Source organism: Physeter macrocephalus, chromosome 17 (assembly GCF_002837175.3).
Source record: "Physeter macrocephalus isolate SW-GA chromosome 17, ASM283717v5, whole genome shotgun sequence".
Lineage (NCBI taxonomy): Eukaryota > Metazoa > Chordata > Mammalia > Artiodactyla > Physeteridae > Physeter > Physeter macrocephalus.
Genome location: NC_041230.1, coordinates 32,836,734 through 32,846,776, shown reverse-complemented (window position 1 = coordinate 32,846,776; position 10,043 = coordinate 32,836,734). Strand labels below are relative to the sequence as shown.

Sequence of the window (10,043 nt, the reverse complement as noted above, 5' to 3'; positions counted from 1 at the left end):
ACACTCCACTCGGTCCCCTCGTGGTTCTTGGCATAAAGAGAAGGTAAGCTGCCCACGCGCACCCCTTTGCCCTGTCGCGTCCTCTTCCTCCCAAGAAAAACAGCCCTGGATCACTGGGATTCTTTTCAAGATCTCGCTAGCCTCAGAGCTCAGGGAAGACTCAGAGAAAGCTCGCGGGTACCTCCTCCGCATCCTTTTATCGTCTGCCAGCCCTCTTATCCTGGAGCCTGGCCCTCCGCGGGCTGCTCGCAGGACACGGAAGGGCGCATCTTCCCGGAGTCACTCCGGGGCGGAGACGCGCAGGGCGTGCTCCAAAGCGAGGAGCGAAAAGTTGTGCGCCCACTTGGTAGCGGGGGAGAACGAAGGAGCGAGCGCGCCAGAGCGCCGGGGTGGGGTGGGGGGGGGCGGGATGCCGGGCGCGGGCGGGGAGGGGGCCCGCTTACATGAATTTCCAAGTGGTAGACCTGCCTCTTCGCTCTGCCCAATGAGATCCGTCAGGGGAGGCACCAGACTCACTTTTCCACATCACTTCACAGTTACATTTGGCAGGCAGGCGGGCTCGCATGCCGGAGCGCTCAGCCCAGAATTCGTGAATCTATTTGGAATCTCCCTGCTTCCTCGAAGCTCATCCCTGTCGCCGGTTTGTGCACGGACAGTAGCGTCCACCCAGCGAAGCCGCACTTTGGGCTGCGGACACTCAGGGCCCGGCGCGCCCGCCCGGCGTCTCCGCACCAAGCCCCGAAGCTCCGAGAGGCATGAACGCGATCCGGAGGCGCCTGCCCAGCGCGCGGGGACCGCTCGGTGTTCACCGCCCTCGGGAGCCGACCTCGAGCCCCTCCAGCCATTTGTGAACCAAGAGGCTTGAAATTCGCCGGCGCGGAGCCCCGCAAGAGTAAGTGGTCCCCCCCGCCCCCTCGTTGTAATCCACGCCCCGAGGACCCAGAAGGGATCTTTTAGGAATCCCCATGCCCCTCCCGACACCTTGCGCGCCTCCTTTCTCTCGGTTGGTGGATGCGGGTTCGCCGCCCGGTTGCGGGGCTAAGCTGTGTCTTCTTTCCTGCTATGAACAGATGATGGGATCACCTCAGGGTTTTGCCAGACGAATTTTTGCAACCTGCTCTGACAGTAGATCCTGGGGAGTAGTAGCAAGCGGGCTGTGCCCCTCCAGTTTTCCTGCCGGGCTCCCTCGCTGTCGCCTGGCGATTTCGCCGCCTCGCGACACAGGCAGACGCTGCTGCAGCCTGGCGCCTTCACTGCGGGGTCCGTGCGGTGAATGGGAAGCACCCGCCGCCGGATGAGAGGCAGGTGCGAGCCCGAGCAGAAAGGAGGGGAAGGGGATCGGGGGTGCCCTCTGGCTGATTTGCTGCACCGCCCCACCCCCGAGGAGAGGGAGGGCGACCCCCGCGGTCGTGCGGGCCACGACTCAGCTTTGAGAGCCCCAGCGCGAGGCTTTCCCACAAGTGGCTCCTCCAGCCCGGGAGCGCGGTGCCCGCTGCAAACTTGCCGGGCTCCCAGCCGCCCCACGGCTCTGCGGACGCGGAGATGCTGCCCCGCATCCAGGCAGGACCCCCAAGCAGTGTGCTCCCCGAGCCCGCGAGTCTGCGCGCACAGAGGCCTCCTGAGCTGAGCCAGGGACTCTCTCAGACTCCCTCCCCCAGCGCCGGCAGAGCCCGGAGCTGCGCTTTCTGACATCTCACTCCTCCCCGTCCGCGAACCCTTGCGGGGCGGGCCGCGCCCCTCTCGGGACCCGAGGCAAAGCGGGATCTTGCCTGGGTTCTGCCAGCGCGTAACAGGTTCATAAGGGACTTGCTCCCGTTCTCTCAGGCTCCAGTCAAGCCAGGGAGCCGGTGAAAACCTGCCGCCGCCAACGATGATGCCAACAGGTATCCATAATTTCCTGCGTCTTTTCCCTCCCCAAGACCAAAGCCTTCCCCCATCCAATCTGGCAGAAACCTCAAAGTTTCGTTATCGTGGACCCTTCCGCGCAGGCATAGAGCCGGCTGCACGTCCAGGACTAGCTGTTTGCCTTCCCGAGGCGAAATGGCAGCTGTTTGCTTAGGTTGCTAAATGTAAGGTATCAAACAACATTAATTGTTTATTGTTGCAAACGCACATTAGTCAGTGATGGAAAATCAGGCTGGCAGCTGCTCACTTCAGCTCCAATGAAAGGATGGAGCTTATACTCAAGCAAGGGAGAAACGGTCTTTTCAACTTTACTACCCTTTCCTGAAGATTCCACAAGAGTTTCCTCTTTAAGAGGCATGATCCGACCATCCCTTAGCGCTGGAGCTGCTAATCCGATCAGCCGGCTCCTTTCTCTCACGGGTTTCACAGTATTTGTGTGCCGGGAATGGGAACGGGGTCGCTGGAGAAGGCGTAGGAGCGCTGCCCTCTCGAATCGGTACCACAGCGAAGCAGATCGGAGGGATTGGGGACGGTTGGGGCCCTTAGAAAGCGCCTGCCCTCTTTACAGCAATCCTGACAGCCATCTCAATGGTTAACAACCCTCCCTTGGCTGTCACCTCTGGCTTCATTATAGGAGCTTTTCAACTGGAAAACTGTGTGTGGGAAAGAGATATTTATGTAAGATTTGAGAGTGGGATTTTCCATCCATTCAACCTGGCCGCTGTACCTCACTGCATGCAAAATGAGCCCTGTCGTTCATGGCAAACACAACTGAATTTTCTGCCTGGCTTTTGCTTTTCATCAGCTGTGTCCAGTTTTGCAGGGGTTTTATCTAGGGTCTGCGTGTGTATGTGTGTAAGAGAGAAAGAGAGAGAGATTCTTTTACCGACAGGTCTGATACCTTTAGAGGATGTTCTCTGAGGGTTACATTTTTTTTTTAATTCCGCAAAGGGAGTTCTCCATAATCATCATGTCCCGACATGTTTTTCCACTTCCCTGAGCTCTGTGGCTGAAAGAAATTCTAGGGCTATCCCTCTTTTTAAATAATAATACTACTAATAATGTTCTGTAATTCTGCTTTAGCAGATTTGAAGCTCCCCATCACATATTCATTTCATGCTGGAGCAGTCGCAGGATTTTAAATCACCTTTGATATATTTTTTTTCCTGGACTCTGAAGAGGGCTTGGAGTTGAGAAAATCTGTTCTGAAAACAGAGAAGAGCCTTCCCAGCAACTCAGGGGATTGCTTCATTCAGGGCTGTTCAGCAGCAGTTCACCTTCCTCATTCTGTTCCCCAGCCACCCAAATGGGCGTTAAGGTATCCTGTGACCATCACAAATAAGCCAGATATTTCAGAGACACTGAAATTTGTGCTGCAATGTTGTCATGCAAACTTTTTAATCATTCTCCCCTTCAACCTGGATCTTATATTTCCAGTTATTATTACTATTTAAAAATCAATTCTTCTGCCTTATAATCTATATCTCTTAAAACTCTCAAGATCCCAAATGGGTAGATCTCTCTACCCAAGACTCTTAACATATTTTGGCTGCATTTTTGGTGTCCAGGCTACATTTCTTGAGCTCTTGAAGGTGTTATGAATTTAGCTGAAGAACAATTTTATAGCAGCCCTGACTGGAATAGCAGCTCCATTTGCCTGCTCTACACATATTAGCTCGAAAGGGAAGGAAGTCTTTAACCTGAAAACTAACTTTATTTGGACATCATGCAGAACTCTGGTCAAGACAGTATTCATCTAAAGCAGTCCCTCAGTTTAGCACCGAACACAGTTTAAGTAGCCAATGGCAGTATGCTCTAAGTAAAAAACAAATGAATAAAAAAACAACTAAGCAACCTGTAAAACATGCTCAGCAGAATGTAATAGACCACTTGAGAAGGCATTTTGTAAACTCTGTTACATAAATATACTCATGGTGCAACATTTCCTTGTAAACTCTGTATAGATTTACAGTCTGATGCTCCCGGTTAGCAGGGAGCACCTGATTGTTGGAACAAAGCAAGGAAACTCCAAAGAAGGAGGGTATAATGATTCTACTCAAGAAATTGTACCTCAGGGCTTTCCTTTCCAGGTTCCTTTCACTGTTTATTGGCGAGGAAGATGGAACAAGCACATACAGAAAAGTGAGAATCCACACTTCATCAACTGTTCAGAAGTAACCTTATCAGTAGAAGTAAACTAATGCTTTAAAGAAAAAAATAATAATCTTTGTTATTTTTCTACTCAAGGTGGCACACCTTATGACTTAACATTCCAATCTGAGCAAATTTTCCATGCACAACCAGAAGCTTTTCATGGGTAAAATGACATTCAGTTTGTATTGCCAACCATTCTTTCTTGCCCCGTCAGTGAAGTTTTGTATTTGAAAAATCAAGGAACAAACATAATCAGAATAGCCTTTAAATTATAGATGCAATCTAAGGTCCCAAGACTTTCTTTTGAAAATATTTTGCTCAATGGTGCTGTTGATAATTTTGTATTTCTTACAAAATGTTATTCAGAGAAGCAGGAAAAAATGCAGTTTTCTCTTTGTTTTCAGCACTGTTGGCATTCACAGCTGAAATGGGCTAACTTTGCTTTTTAGTTTAGGGAAAGGCTTCTAACTTTGGTGTATTGTACACCACCTACAGAGTGTAGAATTAAACCAAAGCTGATTCCTTTGCTCTATATTATGTGTTGTACACACACACACATGCATGCACACACACACACACACACACACACACACACACCTCTTACTTTTAGAAAACCTGAAAACGTCCCTAGATAACTAACTCATTTATTGGTTCAAGTAGGAGATTTGTATCATATTCCCTTTGCCATTTCATCAGCTTTAGATTATTTGATTTGCCCTCCTGGCTTCTTGGATTTGTATATTGACTAGTCTTTTAAAGCAAATACATCTGTTTGTGGTGTGGGAAAATTTTTTCCAGAATCTCATAAATGTATATTTGTGAAATAGAATAATATTTTGATGGTTCAAGGCCATCAGCTGATGTCGTGGGGCTTAATTAACCAAAGAGCTATTAGTCAGCTCTCATTTCATTCCCATAGAAAGTTGTTGATGATGTGATGTGTGCAGTATATCTCTGCTGAACTGTTGGTTCTTGCCCCTGGAACCCGCTTCAGATGTAACCAGGAGGAGAAAATTAGTTGAACCTGGCAACTTCAGAGGGTCAGAAAAAAATAAGTTCAAGGGATGCCATTTAGCTGCTTCTCCCACGTGTTGCTGTGAACGAAATCTCCATCACCTCTTCATGGCAAAGCACCGGGGCCAACACAGTTTCCTTTTTCTATCATGTCCTAAGCTTTTATTTCCTGAGTTTAAATGTCATGTGCTATTCCCTGTCACAAATATCATCCTCCTTCTTGCTTTTAGAAGTCTTGCTTTTTTGTATAGTTCTCTTAGTAGGTAGAAATATATAGCTGTGATTTTCTATATCTCTTTGGACAGCATCATAAAAGAATAACACTTGTATTTAGAACCTTCAAACAGTTTCCTTCCCTACCCTCCTTGCCAAAGACTATTGCAAATGCCAGAATGATGGTTGGTTGAGGGCAAAGCATAGTTAGTGCTCAGTATACATTGATTTAATGCATTAATGACTAGCAAACACTATGCCTTTTTTTCCCTTTCTAGTGTATTCTCAGTAAAGGGGAAGGAGGGATGCAATTATATCTAAAGTCCAATATTGCGAAAGTCTACCTCAATTTTCTCTACAGAAATTTCATAAATTGTCCCAAGTTTATTCTTAAACACAGCTTTTCCATATGATATGGACATATAAAAATGACCTAATTCAGCTTTGTAAAATTGAGAATGCCTCCAAGACTAAACTTGCATCAAGAATGCTGTTAAACTCTATGTGATGCAAACTTATATTTTATTGGGAAAAATGCTCTAATTATGGAAGTGTTGCATATTTAACTCAGTGGCTGTACCTTTCCCTTGCAGGGAATGTATAAAAAAGTACGCGAGGAAGAGCTTACTTCTTCTTTCCTTCTTTTGCTCCCTCCCTCTCTCTCTTCTTTCTCTCTTTAATATATATTGTATTTGCACAGTTCATATCAACCTCATGTGAATTGCAAGTCCGAGTGTGTTACAAGACTCCTCTGTATTAATTTTAATCAGCAGGATACCTGGCCCTCACAAATACACACAGGAAAAAAAAATAGGTTCTATGATAAGGTGCTCGGGGATGTGTTTACTGATATTTTAAGCAAATGGAATGTGTTCCGAAGGAATATTAAATGGAATCTTCTTAATTCTTTCTATGTATATCATTAAGTGAAAATGTTATGCTATATTCATATTCTATTAGCAGTAAGCACCATATTTTCCATGCATTGTTTCTTTCTAGATTAATTCATGTATAAAATATAATTATTTGATTCCTGATGTGACACAAGTAACATAAAATAAGTAGAATGGGGGAATGATATAAATATCATAAGGGAATGTTTTTCTTTCTTACCTATGCAACCTCATCTCCAAAATTTAATGTAAAAATTACAAGGGCACATTTCATTCTTTATTAGTCCACTGCTTTTTCAGCTTGACACACAGAATTTAACTTTTCTGTGTCCAAGTATTCCCATCTTTAAAATGGGGATGCTCAGAAATATGAAAAAAATTAATTCATACCTATTTTGATCAGAGTAGTAAAATATACATATCTTTGAATTTCACTAAAATATAGTAGCTGAAGATAGTATACTTATTTTAGTATCTGTATAAGCAATTTGATTTTCAGGAACTATACATTCGGTGTGATATCTCAATATTATTTTTGTCAAATGATTGCTTGCTATCTGTCTACCCATCCATTATCTGTGTCCATATGGAGTTCATGGTAACAGTGCCAGTGGGTGGTTTTTAAGCTATAAAGTCTTTGAAACATGAAAGAATGACAGTAAGTTGCACTTGTAAGGGTGGTTACTACAGAGTATAATCTAATTGGCAGAATCTTGACTTATTAGTCTGGGATACTTGGCTGCATTTCAGTTTCAGTATTACAGACTCTGTAGCCCTGGTTTTGTGATATATCTGATTTTAACCATTTCCACATTTCTTTAGCAAGAAAGAAGCACTTCTAATTTTTAAACATCATCAGTAGTGCTAAAATTTCTTGAAATACATACAGAAATTTTGTTAAATATTTTTGGAAGAAGATACTACCTGAACCCAACCTCTAATTAGGATTATCTTCTCTGAACTCCCGTCTGAGAAATGTTTAGATATCACTTTGTCCTCATCTTTGAATTAGTAGGGACTTCCCACGTAGACCGTTCTCATGAGAATGTGCTAGATGATTATGACATGAAATGGAATTTTTCTTGTAGAAGAAAAGGCTTTTTCAATGAGTGGTTACAATTTGATTGAAAGTGAGTAGTTCCAGTGTAGATATGTAATGCTTGCATTTTGCCCTTTCAGGAGACATGGTGATGGACAATGCCATGTCTCCTGTGGAAAAGAGAGACATGGTTGACCCTGGGGTGGGGATAGGTTAAAAATACCATCCTTTTGTCCTACTGTATAGCATCGGAACTATATTCAGTATACTGTGATAAATCATAAAGGAAAAGAATATGAAAAAGAATATATATAGGTATAACTGAATCACTTTGCTGTACAGCAGAAATTAACACAACATTATAAGTCAACTATACTTCAATAAAATTTTAAAAAATACCGCCCTTCAGAGGCCTCATAAAACTATTTGAAATCATTAAGCCTGTGTTAGCTGTCGGTAGGGAAAGCTATTTGTAAAATGCCGTTTTATTTATATCCCACTTGGTTCATGCCTTTTTAAAAAAAAAAAAACAAGAATTGGGAAAAGTTATTTTATTTATTACCTGTTTACATAGATCACTGGAATTTTCCCCATCGATGTAATCCAGCAAGAAATTGACATAAAATCGTTTTTAAAAAATCAGTCAAGATTCTCTGTTAAGCAGGTGAAACATTCAATAAATTGTAATTATCATAGCTACATTGACAAAGAGTTTTACAAGGCGTCTCTCATTTAATTTTTTTCACCATCCTTCAAGTCAGTTTTGTCATCTGCCACAATTGAGATAAATGCGCCCGGGTCATTTATCTTAGGAACGATAGCACTGCGATTCAGAGGACTTTTGTCTGACTCCAGAGTCAATGTTGTCAACCGCTGTGTCCCCACAGTTCAACTGTATTACAGGAGTCTCAAGACTAAGATTGATTCCTAGTGGTTACTCTGATTTAAAGGGGCATTGGTTTGAAATCTTGGAATATCAGGCGGTGAAATTCAAAGCTGTACTTGCAGGACCAGGAAAGACTGAAGAAAGCGGCAGGCCACTCCAGACTGGTAGGTGGCAGTGTCAGTAAGCAAGAGAACTTACACATGAGGCTTGTCTTGGGCAACCACAAGATCTCTGCCCCTGCCCGCCAGAGTCTTAAAGTTTATTCATATAGAGGCGTTCACGGGGTTCAGTCACATATACCGTCCAGATGGTCTCAGTAACGCATGACTCTCTCAAGCCTACATCTTTGAAGTGGCTCCTAGGGCAGGAACAGTGGGCGGGACATGCGTTCCAAGGACCGGGAGGGCTAAGGAGCCTTTGATTGCCTGGGTCCAGTGCATGGGTGAACCAGTGGTCACAACTTCTCCATGACCTCTTCCAGCGAAGGGCCAGCACAAATTGTTTTCACTCATTAGGTCTTTGACTATTAAATTTTGAGCAGGTGATTTAAAGACAGCAAAGGATGTGGCTTTTAAATGGAGAAGGAAGGATTTAGATTACACTTGAGAAACGACTTCCTGGCAGTACTGTGTCTAATCGGCAAGGGAAGTGTGGAACTTAGATTCGTCTTTGTGAGGTGATTTCAAGACAGTTCTGCCTGAAGAAGATCCAACAGGATAGATTCAGCGTCACTATCTTAACTAACCTTATAATTCTAAGGAAGTTTATTAAATAAAGTTCTGAGTCTATAAACACTAGAAAAGGGAACTTGACCTTCCTGTCTTTGTTACCCCATTCTGAAATGTCTATAGCAGGAAAGCTTCTATGTGAAGGACAAAGTTCTGACCCCATCTTGGGGAAGGATGGAGGAGAGGGCATGTACCTAGCTATTTATCTATCTGTCTGTCTATCTATCTATTTTTGCCATGGTAACCAGTAATTATAGAACTAGAGGAAAACTAAAGCTTCCTGTAGAAAAACAATAGCGTGTCAATAACAGCAAAGACTGGATTTGGCAGGTATTATTCTGAGTGGCAAAACAAGCAAATGATATGCTTTTGGATAGAGAGACAGCTGGATACGTTGCATGATCTGATGCCAAAGAAAGACGTCCATATGTGCTGTGGTTGAGGGGAGAGATAAATGTGTGTGTGTGTATGTGTGTAAATAAGAAAAAAAAATCAAATTCTATCCTGCCAACGGAATTTGGTCAGGGAATTCTGAAGGCTTTAGGAAAGGTGATTCTCTTGCATTATTTATATTTGGACACATGCAAGTATTGTTCCTCTCTAGTCCAGGGCTTGGCGTGAATTGCACTGGGCCACAGGCTGAACCACATACCCCGTGTTGCTGAAATACCGCTTTGAATTCAGTGTGCATTTACCTGTTTTGAAGCAGCCTGCTAATGGCTGTAAATTCAAGGTCAGAAACATTTTTAATAGAAACTCTCTGGTCTTTTGTGTCATTTTTGCTTCCATGAAATATTGTGGCCACTAAGCCCAGTGGATAATAAAAGCATAATTTCCTGTCAACCAAAATAATCTGCAGGATTGAATTCTAAAGTGTTGGTAAAAGCGCATTTTTATTTTAGGCTTCAGAGTGTGGCTCTTCATTGGGAACTTCAATCCATGTTGTTTACCAAATCGATGGTGTAATAAATTTTTGCATAATGACTTAACATATCTGAAAGTTGACTGAGTTCACCTTAAAAAAAAGTTGGGGTCAGTGGGTTCAGACCAGGCTGTAATTAAAACTCTCTCTAAAACGTAAGTGTGAATGAAAAGTTGGATTGTAAGTATCTTACGTAAGACAAGACATCTTCTGGGGGAATTCTAAAGAGTTACTTATTTGTAAGAATTCCAGAGAGACTGTAAAATCTCTTCATCTCACTCTCGGGGTA

General features: G+C 43.6%; 1 protein-coding gene across 1 annotated transcript in view; it reads left to right on the top strand.

The window, feature by feature from the left end:
• Window positions 1–557: 557 nt before the first annotated feature.
• The window catches only part of CDH8 (cadherin 8), a 382,227-nt gene continuing 372,741 nt past the window's right edge, over window positions 558–10,043 (top strand). Inside the window, exon 1 of the mRNA XM_028478223.1 lies at window positions 558–892. The gene's annotated coding sequence lies outside the window, so the exon portion shown is untranslated. The remainder of the gene's footprint in view (window positions 893–10,043) is intronic.